The sequence below is a fragment of the Coregonus clupeaformis genome, unplaced genomic scaffold (genome assembly GCF_020615455.1).
Source record: "Coregonus clupeaformis isolate EN_2021a unplaced genomic scaffold, ASM2061545v1 scaf1178, whole genome shotgun sequence".
In the NCBI taxonomy this organism is placed as follows: domain Eukaryota; kingdom Metazoa; phylum Chordata; class Actinopteri; order Salmoniformes; family Salmonidae; genus Coregonus; species Coregonus clupeaformis.
In genome coordinates, this window is record NW_025534632.1 from 153,098 (window position 1) to 172,280 (window position 19,183).

Sequence of the window (19,183 nt, forward strand, 5' to 3'; positions counted from 1 at the left end):
GATAAAGACCCCAAACAGTAGTTTGTTCAGATATCGTTTTCCGATTCCTGAGACTTTTTCTTTGCGTTTCTGACAAAACATAGTAACACTTACTTTCATAATGATATCATTACAATACTGAATCACGAACATTGGGACAGAGTGTTCTGAGTTTATTTTATTTTATTTATATCTAATACAACCAATCACCTCTTAAATCAGCAACGTGATGCCTCGCGTTAACACATTAGGCATTGTCTAGAGCCAATCCTTATCCCGGGTTTGGATCTGACTTGCTGACTTCCCTTACCTACCTTGTTCTAACATGCCAGAGGCTATCCATGGAACCCCATGTTGTTTCAAACACACAAAAACCATTAAAATAGGTGAAACATACTGAAGATTCAGTGGATTCAGTGGCAGGGACTGGCACAGCCACTACAGTAATTTGATCATCCTGTTGCAGAGAGAACTTTCCTGCAATCAGGGAAATGTAAAACTGTAGGTATATTTGAGGTCACACTATGACATTTTAGACTTGATTTGCCTAACAAAAATGTATGAACCCCTACAAAAATGTCCATGAATTATAATCCACATAATAATTCCCATTTCCTGTTGCTGCAGGATTATTTTCCTGCTATAGAAAACTGGGCTCAAATTAAGATCTACATCTGTAGCGTAAGAGTGGAAGTGAGCAAGTGTTGGGGGGTGTGTTGGGGAAATCAACAGTAAACCAATTCTCCATGCCAGCCAAGGCAGCCATATATCCACTCTGCTCTCCCCCCATTACCGTGGCTCTCTGCTCAGCAGCCAGGGCCCTTTGCCCTGCTCAATTATTCATGAATTCAGGAGGATAGAAACATGCATGTTTTCTCCCCTCCTCGCCTCCTCTTCAATGCAAAGGTTTAAACAGAGAGAGAATGATATACAGGTACCACCCCTCCATTCCTCCTCTCTCCATTCTACCATCTCTCCATTCCTCAATCGTCCATCTCTAGACGATTTTCGGTTTGCTCCACCCTCTAGTGACAGAGGTGGAGGTGGTGGTTGGGGTGAGGATGGCAGTAACTAACACTGACCGATGGTCTGTTGCTGTTTGGAGACTTTACTTCTGGGAGGAGGGGATGGCGGGTGGGTGGTGACCAGGAGTCACGATGCATAACCAGGGCCCTTTCTTTGGATACACATTCATCTATGTCCCAGGGGGCAACAGAAATGTAAAGGTAATGTGCCTCGGATAAGAACATCTGCTTGGTGAATAAATATTCTAATGAGGGAGCTTGCAGGTTCCCCAGACTGATCCAGTGCTCACAGGAACTCTGAGGGATTCGACAGGGTAATGCTTCACACTTTGGACCTCAAACAGGAGAGACGCTCCTCCACTCCCCTGCCCCTTAACTAAATGCTACACAAGCACACACCACAGCATCGTGTAAATCTTCCCTCAGATTAACTCTGGGTTGAAGATAAAGATCACAGAAGTGCCAGCCAGGCCCCTCTGTCACACTGTCCTTGCCCAGGCAGGCCACCACACACGCCACACACCACCACCGCCCAGCACGGCTGAGATGTGGCGATGGAAGAGGAGGGTAGTTAGGAGAGATTGAGCGAGGAGCCCGTGGCACACACACACCTTCAAAGAGGCCTGCCTCGCTCGAAGACATGGAGATGGCTTTCCCAATTAGCATCAAACCCCTGTTTGAACGTAGCAATTCACAGAGAACACTTGATTGCTTTGACTGCTGGGTAGGCCCTGTGTCGGCCAGTTGTACTCTACTAAACTTACATACCTATAGAAGGAGTGGGGAGTAGGGGGAGGGGCTAGGGCTCACTTATGTCTTGTTTTTTGAGATATAACATTTTGTATTATTCATGCACTTGGCTGTTGCTTTGGTGTGGAAAATAACAAATAAATTCTGTGGCTCAGAATGGACTGGACTGGAGGCTGGTAGAGTCGAGTAGCTTCCTCCACAAAAATACCCCGACTCTCCCTCCCTGAAATCCAAAACTGACAATCGAGAGCCACAAGCACGACTCTGCGTTCCCACTATGCACCAGGAGGCAACCTCAAATTCCACCACAGCTTTATGATCAGAATGCCAAAAATTGGAGGGAAAGTATTTTTCAACATCAATATGTTTGCTGTGACTTGCGTACGGATGAAGTAGTGACAAAGAGCAGAAGGTGGGAATTGATATGGATTGCAGGGAGAGCTGCAATCTGCATTCTGTAAACTCTCAATGTAGAAGGGAGGAATAGCAGAGGGTATTGAGTTGGGATTGTTGTGGTGGGGAGGAATAGAAAACCACACAGCAGACACAACTGATCTGACTAATCACCAATGATCTCATACACAATTAATTAGCGCCTCTGGATAAAGCACTGTACATACTGTATGTTTTATATTACTTATTTATGGTAAAAATATTTTGGAGTGGAATAAAAAAGGACTAAGCTATGGGTGAAAAAAATGGGAAATAAAAACCCTTTAAAAAGCTACGTTCAAAGAAAGATATCCGTTAACAGTGAATCCGTGGCCCCCGAAAGTAGTTCCATCCAGCCCCAACAGTTTGAGGAACTGCTCAAAACAAACATATATTGCTTCAAATGGTCCCATACATGCCGGTTGGTTTAATTGTTAACTACGTCTGCGAATATGGACGGAGGGAGAATTATGGTAAGGTGAAAATAGCATCCAGTTAAATACATCTTTGGTGAGGAGGTTGAATAAATCTTGGGTGAAAAGGGAGAGAAGTTGCAGGCCTTATAGAATATGAGTTAAACAACCCATGCTCTCCCATCAATAAAACAACACATGAAAATGGAATAACCATCAGCTCTGTTCATGCATTTGGGAGGTGTGACACACAAATACCCCGATCATAAAGAGAGAGAAATGGAACCATTGTAGATGTGTGCAAACACATTGCGACCAACTGCAACAAAACTGCACTAATGAAATCACCACCAACCGGGTAGTTTTGCACATCTATACACACACACACAAACATACACACCAATGCATCTCTGAGCATTCACACACACACTCTACCTCCCTCTGCAGTTCGAGGCAACACTATGGTAAACAAAAAGAGAGCAACACTCCGTGGTACAGTACTCACCCAAAAATACATCATCATTTCGGACGTAGGACGGGTGAGGGTGCAGGCACCGGAGTGTGGGGGCTCAGCGTGGGACAAGTCCAGCCAGTTTTGAGTGTAAGGAAGAGAGGCGAGTCCAACCAGTTGGAACGAGCGCTTTACTGGTCCCTCTTCCACTGGGGCAGCCCTCCCTCTCAACTGTTCAATGGGGCTCGACTAGCTTTCCCCTCTTCTCTTCTCTCTCTGGCAGCCGCTTCCTTTTCAAAATACCCCTTTTTGCCTCTTCTTTCAGCCCCACAGAGAAGAAGCAGACAGGAGAGAGAGGAAAGAAAGCTTGGGAGGTGTTGTAACCTCTTTTTTCTTTTGATACTCTTGCCTCTCCACACCACTCCACTTCGAGTCTCTCTCTCTCTCTCTCTCTCTCTCTCTCTCTCTCTCTCTCTCTCTCTCTCTCTCTCTCTCTCTCTCACGCTCTCTCGTTCTATCCTGCTTTCTCTCTCTCTCTCTCTCTCTCTCTCTCTCTCTCTCTCTCTCTCTCTCTCTCTCTCTCTCTCTCTCTCTCTCTCTCTCTCTCTCTCTCTCTCTCTCTCTCTCTCTCTCTCTCTCTCTCTCTCTCTCCCTCTCCCACTCGGTTTTCTCTCACTCTGTCTTGGCTTGTGCTGTCTCTTATTGGTGAATGTGGAATCAGTCAGCACATCGCGGGAGGCTCAACTAGAGCAGGAGAAGCCTGCGCTTGACAGCTGCCTCCAGCATTCCTCCACTGGAGCGTGTTCCTCTGCATAGTGCTGTGCGCGCGCCGAACAAACCGGATCTCACAGACAGTACTGTAAAATTCAGCATCCCAGGGAGGGGGGTGGAGGTGGTGGGGGATGCAGGATGGGGGTGGGGGTTGGTGGGGGGCTGGTGATGGAGAGAGCTGCAGGTGGGGGGTGGGAAGAGGGCTTTCTGTTGATGATGATGCTATTGAGTGGTGGTGGGCTATCTGAGGCGGGAGTGAGAAGATCACTCTCCTCTTTTCACTTTCTTGTGACTGACTGAGACGATGTACTTAAGTTATGGCAGCTTCAGCTGTCCGAGGAGCAAGAGAAAACACTGTAGAGAGCACCAATAAAGACTGAATGGACTGAAAGTATACCAAGGAACTAGGAGGATCAACTTATTCTCACTCTTCTGTACTTTTCTGCAAAGGTTTGTGTGTGTGTGTGTGTGTGTGTTCAGTGTGTGTGTGTCTATCTTGTTTCAGCTAGGATCAACCAGAAAGTGGAGTGGTCAAGAAAAACCAAGGGGGTTCAGATGGACCAAAGTAGTAATATGCAGTAGGTTTGGCATATGAAAGATGAATTTGGTTGGGGGTGTGAACGAATCTCTGTGCTGTGCGGTGGGTGTGTGTGAGAGACCTCCATTACATTACATGCTTTGGTATGTTCTCCATCTGGCGGCTGTTAAGGGGAGAGAAGGGAGGGAGGAGGCTGCCTATCTTTTAGACAGCATTGTAACAAAGCCTGCCTCAGCAAATTTCTAAACATATCATCAATACACGACTGGGAGCTAACGCTTTTAATATTAACCCTGTGGCAACCAGGGCAGACTGTGAGAGCTGGAGTGGTTTCTGCGGCTTCCTCCAGTGCTGGATCATCCAATCAAATATGTCCTGGGGATGAGCTAATTTGTTGTAGGACCCTAAAGAACATTTGCCAGCCATAGAGAACATTGTGGTAATGAACAGAAGAGATATATTCAGGTTATGTTACCCATCGTAATGTGCCACATAAGGAGGCTGAGAAATTTGCAGTTTGCAGCTGGCTTTGAGCGAATTGCGTACACAAGCGGCCTTGTTCGTATGGCGTTACTGTCATCTTAAATTTATCAGTATTTTTTTCTAACCCCTTTTGTTGAAAGAAAAACGAGAATTGATCGTTGAAATGTAAAACACCAGACGGTTATTTTAGGAACTCCACATATTCTGTCAAACATTTGTAATAAAAAAAAATGCATGGCAGTTATACTGCCAGGTTAATTTTAGACATAACTATATTATTTTACTTCTATAAAATAGCTCATGCAAAAGGCTGCATTTCTCACTACTTTGTTATTTGGTATTGCTAGATCACAAGAGAGCCTCTCCACCACTGTGTACACACAATCTCTTATTGTGGGCATTAACATACAAGTCATCCATATCTTTTACATGTCCACCAGACTCAATGGATTTACATTAGCAATCACAGTGGGTAAGCGCCCACTACTCCATCAATCTCTGATGGGAAATAAAAATGAAATGCACTTCTCAGGCAACTCGGATTAAGGATCATGCTTTTATCAAATACTGAAGTCTATTTCAAGTCCTCCTCATAAATAACTGAGGGGAAGGAGAGAGAGAGAAGGAGCGAAGAGAGAAAGGGAGGGAGCAAAAGGAGAGACAGAGAAGATGAGGAGGGAGGAGGGGGAATGAGACAGCAGAGGGGGAGAGAGAGAGTGCATCACGGCTGAGTAATACGCCAGAGCATGGGGGTTTCAGGGATTAGAAAAAAAGGTAGAATGGAGAAAATAAAATGAAATTTGAGCATTTTTAGCATCAAATAATCCCCAAGTCTCCTTTCCAGGGATTTCAGCCCTCAATTACCGATGGAAATAAATAGAAGGAAGAGATGGAGTCTTGGGCAGACATGTTGTTTTTCTCTCCTACTCTCCTACTATTCTCTCACCTAAACAATTTTTCCATCCTCTATAGTGTTTACCAGGATGCTAGTGGCTTTCCCGCCCATTTAGATTTCTCACCAACGTCTAGACTCCCCCAGGGGACTCGGCTGTCCATTATGGAGCCAAGAGCCCAAAGCTTTCAGAGAGAAAGGAGGAAGTAAAGAACTTAAATGCACTTCCTTCAGCCCTAAAATGGCCACCCTCAGCTCAGCTCAGGATCTTCCCCTCTTAAAGGAAAAAATCCACCCAATTATCTTTTCATATTTTCATTAGTACACTGTTGCGTTGGAACAGATGATGCAAAAACGCATCATCATGTAGCTCAACTGTAGCTCAGTTGGTAGAGCATGGCGCTTGCAACACCAGGGTTGTGGGGTCGTTTCCCACGGGGGGCCAGTATGAGAATGTATGCACTCACTAATTGTAAGTCGCTCTGGATAAGAGCATCTGCTAAATGACGTAAATGTAAAAGTGACACTTTGCTTCTTGAAAGTCCAATATCTTGAAACCTTGACTGCTGACATGCGAAATAATGTGGGACTGTTTCAACAGTGGACTAATTAAAAAATACCAATACATATTTCATGGTAATCCCAGTGCCCGTTAGCAGGAATAACCCCATATCTGCTGTTGGATTCATGCCCCTTTTCTTCTCATCCGATCATATAGAGACCTTTACAGTGAGAGCATTGAGCTGTGGTCCCCTGAGCACTCAGCCCCAGGCTTCCAGCCAGCGGTCTAAGGTCTCAGTATATACTGGACATGGTTCTCTCACCCCAGCCCCATCCCCATTTCTCAATTAATTGAGTCTACTGTGGCTGGTCTCAGCTGCTTCAGCTAATGGGCTTTGTGCTGGTTGACCCAAAGACAGGAAGAAAGGATTTCTCCCATCCTGTGTTCTTAGAAGGACTGTCTCTAATGACACTTCACTTTAAAGCGTTTCAAGAACAGCTGGTAAGGATCACAGTTGTAATGATCCATGTGTAGAGTTATTTATATTTCTATATGAGAGAATCAGGCTCATAACTAAGACTTCTGAACAGGTGGAACCATCCTCAAAGGTTTTAGCGCTGGGGAAATAGGCCACTGCAGAAGAAGATTTGAAGGAAAGATACTTAAAAAAGTATATCTCCTGAAATTCTCTGAAAAACGTCATTGCAGCAAAACATATTGTCCAATCCCAATATATGAACTAGTCTTTCAAAATGAAAGAAAGATACCCAACATCAAATACATACAGTACACATACCTGAGTACACCAACCACAGCAACACACACAGACTGTACTGTATAGTCGTGAGAATGCTATTCATTGACTACAGCTCAGCGTTCAACACCATAGTGACCTCAAAGCTCATCACTAAGCTAAGGATCCTGGGACTAAACACCTCCCTCTGCAACTGGATCCTGGACTTCCTGCGGACGGCCCCCAGGTGGTGGGCTAGGTAACAACACATCTGCCACGCTGATCCTCAACATGGGAGCCCCTCGGTGTGTGCTCAGTCCTCCTCCTGTCTCCCTGTTCACCCATGACTGCAAGGCCAGGCACGACTCCAACACCATCATTAAGTTTGGCCAACGACACAACAGTGGTAGGCCTGATCACCGACCGTGTAACGAGTGAGACAGCATCCTGACTGGTTGCATCACTCGCCTGGCAACTGCTTGGCCTCCGACCGCAAGGCACTACAGGGTAATGCGTACGGACCACATCACTGGGGCAAGCTTCCTGCCATCCAGGACCTCTATACCAGGCGGTGTCGTGGAAGGCCCTCCAAATTGTCAAAGACTCCAGCCACCCTAGTCATAGACTGTTCTCTCTGCTACCGACGGAAGCGGAAACGAATGCCAGTCTAGGTCCAAAAGACTTCTCAACAGCTTCTACCCCAAGCCATAAGACTCTTAAGAACAGCTAATCATGGCTCGGACAATTTGCACTGCCCCCACCGCATCCCTTTTTATGCTGCTGCTACTCTGTTAATTATTTATGCATAGTCATTTAACTCTACCCACATGTACATATTACCTCAACTACCTCAACTACCGGTGCCCCCGCATTGACTCTGCAACAGTCCCCCTGTATATATAGCCTCCCTACTTTACTTTATTTTGCTTCTGTCTTTTTTTTCTCAACACTTTTTTTGTTGTTGTTTTCTTTTTACTTTTTTTTGTTAAAAATAAATACACTGTTAGTTAAGGGCTGTAAGTAAGCATTTCACTGTAATGTCTGCACCTGTTGTATTCGGCGCATGTGACCAATCAAAATTTGATTTGATTTGGTTTGACAGCCTATAGGAAGGAGGTCAGGGACCTGGCTTGTGGTGCCAGGATAACAACCTCTCCCTCAACGTGACCAAGACAAAAGGAAATGATTGTGGACTACAGGAAAAAAAAAGAGGACTGAGCACGCCCCCATTCTCTCATACGACAGGGCTGTATTGGAACAGGTTGAGAGCTTCAAGTTCCTTGGTGTCCACATCAGCTGCGAATTATCATGGTCCAAACACACCAAGACAGTCGGGAAGAGGGCGCAGCAAAGCCTATTCCCCCTCCCAGGGACTGAAAAGATTTGGCATGGGTCCTCAGATCCTCAAAAAGTTCTACAGCTGCACCATCAAAGCATCCTGACTGGTTGCATCACGCGCCTGGTATGGCAGCTGCTCGGCCTCCGGCCGCAAGGCACTACAGAGGGTAGTGCGTACGGCCAGTACATCACCGGGGCCAAGCTTCCTGCCATCCAGGACCTCTTGCTCAGCGGTGTCAGAGGAGGCCCTCAAAATTGTCAAAGACTCCAGCCACCCCAGTCATAGACTGTTCTCTCTGCTACCGCATGGCATTGCGGTGCCGGCTATCTAGGTTCAAAAGGCTTTTAACAGCTTCTACCCCCAAGCCATAAGACTCCTGAACAACTAATCATGGCTACGCGGACTATTTGCACTGCCCCTCCCACCCCCCCACCCCATCTTTTTACGTTGCTGCTACTCTGTATATTATTTATGCATAGTCACTTTAACTCTACCCCACTGTGCATATTCCATCAACTACCTCAACTAACTCTACCCACATGTACATATTCCATCAACTACCTCAACTTCAGGCGGTGCCCCCGCACATTGACTCTGCACCAGTACCCCCCTGTATATAGCCTCCCTACTGTCATTTTTTTGCTATTTTTTTTCTCAATACTTTTTTTGTTTTTGTTGTTTTATTTTACTTTTTTTATAAAAAAAATAGATACATTGTTAGTTGAGGGCTGTAAGTAAGCATTTCCCGGTAATGTCTATAACTGTTGTATTTGGTGCATGCGGCAAATAAAAATTTGATTTGTTAATAATGCAGTGTGGCGTGGCGTGTGGGTGTGTACTGGCAGTGTTCACAACAAAACGGGTTGTGTCAGACCGAGGAGGGCGGGGGGCCCCCTGTGTGCCATGCTGATATCACTCTGGGGCCAGACCTGTGTGTCTGTCTGTGTGAGGGCAGTACACTGAGTACCGTATCGCTCACTTGCCGGCCACCAGCTTGCTGTCACAGTGTGAGCGGCACACACAACACAGCACAGCTTCGTCAAGAACAAGTGGTCCTCAGTGTTCCTCTGGCCTCAGAGCAAAGCACTACGAGTCAGGTCACGCCACAACACGCGGACAGACAGCCGGAATGACATGGAGAAAAGCTACAACGACAGGGTGGCTATTATCTTCATTACCTACCCCTACCTGTGTATGCTTGTGTGTGTGTGTGTGTGTCGTCTGTATGTGTGTGTGTGTGAGAAGAGAGAGAGAGAGAGAGAGAGAGAGAGAGAGAGAGAGAGAGAGAGAGAGAGAGAGAAAGTGTGGGATGAGTGAGTGGGAAGGAGAAAGAGCCTTCCAAATCGTTTTATAGCATTTTAAATACAGCTTACAATACTGCAATTGTAAAACGAAGTCAAATGTATACTTAGCGACATTGGGAAACTGTGTATATTTTTGTAGGATTAAATATTGACCTGTCAGTAATATTTGAAAGTATGAAGCCGTATTATTGTCAGTGACTGGTGACCCCTGAGAAACGGTTGTATTTTTCCCCTCCCCATTGGCCAAAACAATAGAGCTGTCAGTGCATAAACCCCCTTTAAAAATGTAAATAGAAGCCACCTCCCTGACAGGTAGGCTGTTTGATGACTTCCTCATCCTTCAAAGGCTTCACCTCAGCACAAGCCCAACATACTCTGAATCATTTAGTGTGCTCTCTCTCTGAGTGTGTGTGTGGGTGTAGGTGTGTTTGTGTTTTTGTCTTTTGGTGTTTGTGTTTTTGTGTCTGTATGTGCGTTCAGTTGATTTTTGGACATATTTTGATATTCCCTATCGCAAAGTTGCAGGAAGCGTGTTTCTGTACTGTAAACTTTTTTTTCCTTTTGTAGGTACCCTCATTTATTGTTTTACATAACTTTTACAAACCATGCTGACTTTTTGTGGTGACCACATAGGACACACACCCATACAGATAATAAGGATTCCAATTGGACACATGGTGTAGCAAACTGTTGGAAACACATTTTGGAAAGAAAATGATCTCCAGCATTGTGTTTGCCCTGGAGCCATAATATTTGGTTCATGGTTCTCTCATGAGGATGGCTCTAGAATCCCTCACTTCCACAGTTTTGGATTCCTGCCATTTTGTGCTAACAAAAACAAGCCAATTGATATACCGTGCAGTCATGCAATTTCTTTGCGCTCATACTGACTGAAGCTGTGATAATCTGTCCAATTGTACATACCTTAATAATGTTGTAACTGAATAGAAAATCTATTAACTTATAACATATAACAAGTTACCCAATCTTGAGTTGGCCAACATTTCTTAGCCCTTGTGACACTAACGAAAGCCTGTATGCCAACTGACATCAGCAGATTCAAAGAACGATTATATCTAAGTCTAAACCAACATTTAATTTTCTTTTGACAGAAAGGGGTAAATACTTATCATTAATTCTTAACCCCAAGCATCAACTTGTACTCTCAAGCCCTTAATTATAATCTTGTAATTTTTCGCTGCCTGACTGCATGGTTATGCTCTTTTTTCCAAAAAACTAGACTATCTCTCTATAAGAACCTCAAAGGCAGAGAAAAAAAATAACCACATATGCCTTCACCTCTATATCTAGGGCCAGTGAAGACTTTGTTGACATCTTCACTTGTGCTCCCACATGGGCTTTCTTAGCTTTAGCTCAAACCTTGAGAGAGCACCAAAGCACCTTCAAAAAGAATGAAATAAAACATAAGGCTTAGATGTGGTGGGGATTCATCTTGACTTAAAACATACTGTGCAGGACTTTCATATCATGGAACATTTAACAACTTCAGATAACAAGATGTCAACAGTAGGGGCATCAAACCCAGCCACAAGAGACTGCAGGCAGGGATTCATCCACCTGAGTTCTCCCCTGCACCACAGAGCCTAACGTGAGGCGCTCCAGTACAAAAATGGAGGTAAGTGCTAGCAGTAAGTGTGATGTGCGGGGCCAGAGCTGCTCTTACCAGTCTCGTGAAGAGGGGAACTCCTAAATGCCCAGAGGTGCTCGTTGAGCAGCCCGCTGTACACGGCGTTCCCGAAGACAGCAATGTTTCTGATTTGCACAATGTGTTTCCTACAGGGACACAAAAGAGAGGAGAGAAAACACAGAGTCATTAAAATGGACAACAACCACAAGCACTAAACTCAGCAATGCACTAGACTTTATTATCAAGATTGGAAAACTGAAATCATAGGAAATCATTGCACAGCCACAGGAATTGAAATAAAAAGAAGAAAGAAATATAATAGAGAACACCACATTGATTGTTATGAATATTGATTTCAGAGGTTTATGATGAACAGGGAAGCGTAGCTGCTGTGAAATCGATGCGCACAAGTAGATGTGTTGCAACTTGCAGATGTGGAACCTCCAGCTAGCCTATTGGGAATGCTTACAGTGATACCATCAGTGTGCAATTCGGTCAGAGTGTGCTGAAGGAAGGATCTATTAGAGAAAGATATGTACCAAGCCGCGACATGACTATACCCCATACAGTATGTTTCTTACACTCTGGTTAGTCCTTGTTCCATCACACTCCTTGACCTCGAACTCCCGTTCCCTCCATCCTCCACCCCCCCTTAATCACGTGACCACACACCACCCGTTTCGAAATCTCCATGTGAGGACAGTCAGCAGCACCGCCACCACGCCTGATACCCAGACCACAACAGTGGCACACTGTCCAAGCCTGTATGAGACATCTAACCCCAGCCCTCAGCCCTCCTCCTCCAGCCTGGCCACAGTAACACCGGCTGCTGTGTATGAAGAGCTTCTGTCTGGAGAGAAGAGAAGCGCTCTTAGTTAGGCCCCTGCAGCAGCTGAGAAGCGCCCCACACTAACACTAAGGTCCCCGCAACATACCGATTTACACACATACAGTATTCACTACTACACTCCCCAAGTGTGATGAATGCACAGCTTATAGAGAGCCAGCCCAGGAAAACACAGGTCCCCATTGCTAATGTTCTGCACAAAGGAATGCTGCAAAGGGGAGGTGGGGAACTAGAAGCAGTGCTGACAAACAACACACGCATTATTTAAAAACAAAAGTTAAAAATGCCGATTAAGGTGTCAGTGGTGCTGGCGGTGGAGGGTGGCTGGGGCGCGGTGTGTATTACTGTCATTAATGGACCAGGCGTGGGGGCATTGCTCACTGTGATTGCATTTGCTGTTGCCATCCAGGTTTCACACTCTTTTTTTTCACCCATTCTTTTTCAAAGCGTGTGTGCAGGTGTGTGTCTGTGAGTGGGAGTGAGAGAGAGAGAAAAAAAGAAAGAGAGAGGGAAAAAAAGAAAAAAAAAAAAAAAAAGAGAGAGAGAGAGAAGAAAGAAGAAGAGCGAGAGATCACACTGCAGGCCGGGAGCAGCGTCATGGGCTCCTACTGACTAATTAAGAGAGGGGACTTCCCCAGCGGTGCTAGCCATAAGTGCTTCTATCATCCTCTGATACAGTGTCATGTTCTTCCTAAATACAGTGTGCTGGGGATGGGGTGGACATATTGGAATAAGTACATAGCACTTCACTATGCAGCATGAGATAAAGGGGTCACTGTTACTGACAGTATGATATAACTCCACATGTTGTAGTACTACAGTCACCTTTCACTGCCTCAGTCTCCAAGACATGTTACAGTATTACCTTTGAGTACAGAAGATAATCTAATACTTATCTGGAAGAAGAGAGAAAGGCGACATTTTGGTCATGTGTGTTGGCTCTCTCTTCAGGTCTGTTATCACCACTACACTACAGAGGAACAGACTTGCACACTGATTTAAAACGGGAAATCAACAATTAACAATCAATACAATATCCCTCTTGCTACATATTCATCAACGGAAGAGGCAGTTTATATACATTCTTCTCTGTAACTGCCCCTCTGATATGCAGCCAGAAACATTTGATTTCAACTCAGCACAGTTGCACTATTTAAAAAAGAGTCATTTGGAGCATTTCTTCCATTTAATAACATTTGTGCATTCTTTAATCTCTGGTGACATTTGGTTATTGGTCTGTCTGTGATAAATAGTTGATATTCTGTTTTTGGCTGTTAAGGCCATGTCTTTTCTGTTAGGTCCTCTCCCGGCAGTTGTGTGCTTCTATCTTATCTCCAGACTCCACAGTATCGAGGCCAACCTCTGATAATTATTAAATGGTGATTAAAATGTAGAGGAGGAGGGGGGTGTGGGAGAGAGGCAGGCAGGGGGGGGTTGCGTTGCAGCCTGTATCCTCTCTACGGCATCGGTGGCAGTCTCTCCACAATGTTATTATCCAGACCTTGTTACATTTTTTGTATGTGATGTTGTAGTGGCCGATGTGATGGTGATGTGATGGTGTGGGGTGGTGGGTATTGTTTTATTAAGTGAGTGATGCCGTCTCTTCGGCTGAGTGTGTCTGGCGTGATCCTCCTCTTCGGAATGTGACTCACCTTTTATCTAGTCAGTGGGGTGCAGAGTCACACACACCAGAAAAGACATCATGAGGATTCCCTGTCAGACTACAAGTAGCATCAGCCATGTGTGGCTTACTTCACCAAATGAGGACCCCAAAAACAAAATCCCTAAAAATGTGTACCTCTCCCTGTAAACCATATGCAGTGCATGCAGTGTAGTGGTAGTCATTTGTAGCACATATACAAAGCATTGAATGAAGAAAAAAAAATGGAACCAAAATGTATCTGTGTCAGTTATTGTCAAAAGTTTTTGCAACAATTTAGGTGTTGGGTGAGATTCATTTTTTTAAATGAACCAAATGTGCAGTGTTTATCTGCCTATGAGTGTGTGAGTTTGTGCGTCCTTCCCTAGCCACTGCTCTCATGCTCCCCTGACAATGCAGATGAAGGTGGGGAGCTGAAGCACACGAGCTCCAGAGTGATGCAGCTCCAGAGCTTGTTGTTTCTAGACAAGGCACATTGCTGCAATGCAATAAGGCAAACAACGCACTTCCAATAATTCAGGGCATGATACCGTGAGGGGGGTTGGGTGAGGGAGAGATGCCTTAAGTAAGCAGAATGGCTCATTTAGCCCCTGCCACGCATTATTAAAGTTGTTCGGGCCCCCTCCTGAGTCCTTCCCTCAAGTCTTTTCCCCAAATCCTCATTCCAAAAGCCTGCCAAGGTAACCAATAAGAGCTAGCAACATTTATAAACAACAAAATACCCCACTGCACCTTGGGGTAAACAATAGTGTTCCTCTTAATCTCTTTTTTCCCCCTGTCTCCGTGCTCTCCTAGTCCTCAGGTCCCAGAATTTGTCATTGCTTTATCCTGTTTGAACTGTCGCTACAGAGCCTTCTCATTCAGATTATTTTCTGCTGAGCCTATGCCCGTGGATGCATAAACATGTGGGAATGGACCTTGCCATGGAATCAGTTGGAGTAATAAATTAGTGCTCCTGTATGGTGATGGACGATATGATGTTATTGCTCTGGACATGTTCAAAGAGCGCTAAGTACTAAATAAAAAATAATATTTCTGCTTCCAATGTGCTTTCCCTATTCTACATTAAAACAAGTTACACACTGAGATGGATAGGCTTGTCTACTCTGTACACTACACAATTGCTCCAAAACACATTTACTGATCGGGGGTTGGCTGGGTTGAGTCTGACACTTTCCCGATCTACAGAGAGGAGTCATCAGGCTCGGTCTGGTTTCACCTGAGTTCTGAGCACACCTGTCCGAGTTAGGGTGGGACTATAAGGTGTGCTCAGAAGTTCATCGGTGCGAGTGTTTGTTCCATTGTGACTTGCTAAAGCGTTTTGTTCGCGAGAGAGAGAGAGAGAGAGTTTGTTGTTTTTGATTACCGTGTATCCGACCTGTGCCTTGTTGTTTGACTCCCCGATTTGCGTAATCCTCTACTTGTCTACCCCAGTGATTACCGTCCTCTGATCCTGTGCCTGTGGCCTCGGCCCTACGCTAAGCCCGCTCCTTGGTACCTCTGCCTGTCTCTGCCTGGCCGGTTTTGACCACAGCCCGCCCGGCCACGATTAAGCTTATTCCCTTGTCTGTACTCTAATAGCATGTCGCTGTTTCTGCGTTGGATCTTAGCAGTCTGTCCGAGTATTCGTTACGTTTACATTACATTTTAGTCATTTGGCAGCGCTCTTATCAAGCGACTTACAGTTAGTGAAACATTATTTTTTTTTATTGTACTGGCCCCCGTGTGAATCAAACCCACAACCCTGGCGTTACCAACGTGTCCTATCAGCTGAGCTACATCCCTGCCGGCCATTCCCTCCCCACTGGACCATATTGTGCGCGCCCATAGAGTCTCCCGGTCGCAGCCGGCTGCGGCTGAGCCTGGATTCGAACCAGGATCTCTGAGTGGCACAGTTTAGCACTGCGTGCAGTGCAGTCTTAGACCACTGCGCCACTCCCAGTTGGATTCAGACTAAAAAGCAATGCATTGGAGAATTTTTAACAAAACATGTTTTCTTTTTTTCCTGTCAATCTCATAAAGTAAGTATTACAAAATGCCTAATTGCTACCATGTAATTACTAATTAAATGCCAGAGAACAATGCACAGGCTATAAAATAATCAGATAGTACAGTGCATATACACCTGGGTCCTCTTATGTCATAACAAATGTTTCCTGAAGTGCAACAACACCCACATATGTCAAATACAGCAAACCAGTGACAGCTAGTGGAATAGCCAGCCTGTCATCCAGTCAGCCAGTCAGTCAGTGGGCTTCTTTCTTTCTCTCTCTCTCTTTCTCTCTCTTTCTCTCTCTCTCTCTCTCTCTCTCTCTCTCTCTCTCTCTCTCTCTTTCTCTCTCTCTCTCTCTCTCTCTCTCTCTCTCTCTCTCTCTCTCGCGCTCTCTCTCTCTTTCTCTCTCTCTCGCTCTCTCTCTCTCTCTCTCTCTCCCTCTCTCTCTCCCTCTCTCTCTCTCTCTCTCTCTCTCTCTCTCTCTCTCTCTCTCTCTCTCTCTCTCTCTCTCTCTCTCTCTCTCTCTCTCTCTCTCTCTCTCTCTCTCTCTCTCTCTCTCTCTCTCTCTCTCTCTCTCTCTCTCTCTCTCTCTCTCTCTCTCTCTCTCTCTGCCTGCCATTTTAGTTGCTCTACACACAGTCCCATTTTCTTCAAAGATATGTAAAAATTAGCCACGTTGGGCTCCTGTTGTTGTGGAGGCTGTAGGGCTGATCTGGTCTGATCAAAACAGTGAAACTCTCCACCTACGTACTGAGCATGCTTTACCACAGACCTCCCACCACCCTCCTCCCTCCTCTAGGAACCCAGCAGTAGGAAGAAAAGACCCATGAGTCCTGAGGTGTCCATTCTCCTCTCATAACACCAGCCACTGCTAATAGATCAGTCATTACATTCCAAAGTGAACAATTATTTTAATACCACCTTACATATTTTAAAAAAAAAAAGCGAATAGGAAGTCAGATATATAGGCTGCACATCCTGCTAGCATATAGTATGACCCAATGACAGTTATCAGAGCTAGTGTGGTTTTTCTCTCATATGAGGTCTTTGTAGGGCCCCGGAGGAGAGGCTCAGTTGTGGCGTGTTCTCAAGATAACCAGCTTCACATTAGTAATTATAGTTGGGACCAGCCCATCACCTCTCTTTTTCCTTCCCCCTTTGCCTCTCCTCTCACGCTCCTCTCTTCTCCTCTCCCATCCTCTCTTTCCCTCTCTTTTCCTCTCTTTCCTCCTCCTCTCCTCTCTCTCCTCTCCCTCCTCTCCCTCTCCTCTCTCTCTCCTTCTCTCCTCTCCCTCTCCTCTCCTCTCCTCTCCTCGGACCCCCTCCTCCCTCTCTTCTCCTCCTCTCCCTCTTCTCTCTCTCTCCTCCCTCTCCTCTCCTATACTCCTCTCTCCTCATCTATCTCTCCTCTCTGCTCTCCTCTCTCCTCTCCTCTCCTCTCCTCTCCCCTCTCTCTCTCTCCTCTATCTTCTCCCTCTCTCTTCTCCTCCTCTCCTCTCCCATTCTCTCTCCTCTCTCACTGTCCTGGTGCATTCAAAATGGAGCCATGTTCGGTCAGGACTCACTGCATCTGGACTTTCTCTCGAGTGGAAGTTCTACTGGCTCCCCTAATATTTAATCATTACGCATTAAGCAGAGGCCGGTATGACATCCAGTATATGGAGATGAATAGGGCTGTGGAACTGCCTTCACGCGTGTCCGGCTGCAGGAAGGAAGGCCAGGGATTCTGCACCCTAATAGCGGGCCTGGGCCCCAGACCCAGACACAGCTGATGAAGAGCACTGGGTCTGGGGAGGAGGAGGAAGAGGAGGGAGGGAGGGAAAGGAACTCTATTTGACGGTGGATGGCATCCAGTGTCATCAGCACTGGAATATTATTGATTTAGTAGCCTTCAGAACTATTACTAAGCGTCATCATCACTCAATCATACTGCGCCATCAATAGAGTACTTGGCAGCCAACAATACAAAATTAATCCAATAAATAAACTCACTATTACGGTGAAACTATAGAGCATGAAATATTTGGTAAAGCATTCTTAAAGGCCTGGTAGAGCTGGGAGAGGCAGCTGCTGGATGGAGATGCTGCACATCTCTCTATGTCTCCACCATAGCCTGTGTTAAGGTGGACTGGTCCACCCTATTACGAATGAGTTAGTGATATGAAGGATTTTAGGTTATCAGAACCTTGATTACTGCTAGCAGCACTGAGGGGCGTGATTTTACCATCATTATAAGTTTTGTGAAGTACAGTTTGGGGCAACTAAATTATTTTTCTAGTAGATTTTTGGATTTGACTGTTGGATGAATTCATGACTACACAACCCTTGGCACAGGGAGTGAGAAAACCCCCACAAAAAGCACATTTCAAATGCTCTGTATACAGCACCGACCTTTGAGGCCCAGCTTTCTCTTTCCAATAGATTTTTTCCACTCAGCCTTCATCGGCTCTGCTTTGCAGCATCAGTTGAGTGAGAAAGTCTCGAGGGCCAGCCAATCTCCTGTAATCTGCCAGACTTTTCTTCCATGTCGCTGGCGCACTTGTTCTCTATCCACTTTAAGGGTTGACTGAGTCTGCAAACTCTGACATCGTTTTATCAATTTGGATCCAGTATCTGGGTGTAATGCTTTACATTGGGCTGTTTCGGATTACATGAGCTGTGGTAGATGTTATGCCAAAATGTATTCCTCACCCAAATGCTTTGGTGTTGTGGATAAATGACAGAATGATGGCTATGTGACAAATGTATGTATATTTTATTATCAGTCTTTTCACATCAGATCTTTTCAGAGGCTAATCTGATTGAGTCAAAAGGGCCAATTAGTGAAAAGAAGATCAGAATTACAGGCTGCCTGTGTAAAGCAGCCTGTTGTTCTTTTATGTCATTAGTCAGGGCTGGTGACAGCGTCTGTTACAGAGCCGCCACTGTTTTAAAGGTGGATAGCATCCATGCAATCTGCAAATGCCGGCAGCATGCCGGCGAGGAGGAGGTGGAGGAGTTGGGGGAATCTATAAAATATCAAAGCAGATCGATTAGCCTGACCTCATACCGCCATCCATGTTCTGCGGGGAAGGGGGAGCCATACCCAGGGTCAAAACAAGTCAAGGGGACAAGAAACAAAGCGCACATAATTATTTTTTTTGATGTCTAGCATTATTCTTTTATATAGCGATAGAATAAATCATATTTTATTCTTTGTGATGCATCAATTTCTTCTTTGCTGTTCACTTATGCTGAAGACAAACTGTGAATGAGCTTATGGCAGTCGTTCGCTTCCTGAAAAATTAAAAAATGATCACCAGGGATGATGGCTCTCACGCCGTGTTCCATTCAATGATAACCTAGTATCGGCTTTATAAAGACCATGGCCTCAACTGCACCCCAGAGGCAGAAACACTAACGAGAAACAGGTCAACATTGTAG

The 19,183-nt window shown here is 45.3% G+C and overlaps 1 pseudogene; it reads right to left on the minus strand.

The window, feature by feature from the left end:
* Positions 1-11,406, minus strand: part of LOC123486370 — a 96,775-nt pseudogene extending 85,369 nt beyond the window's left edge.
* Between the last annotated feature and the right edge of the window lie 7,777 nt (positions 11,407-19,183).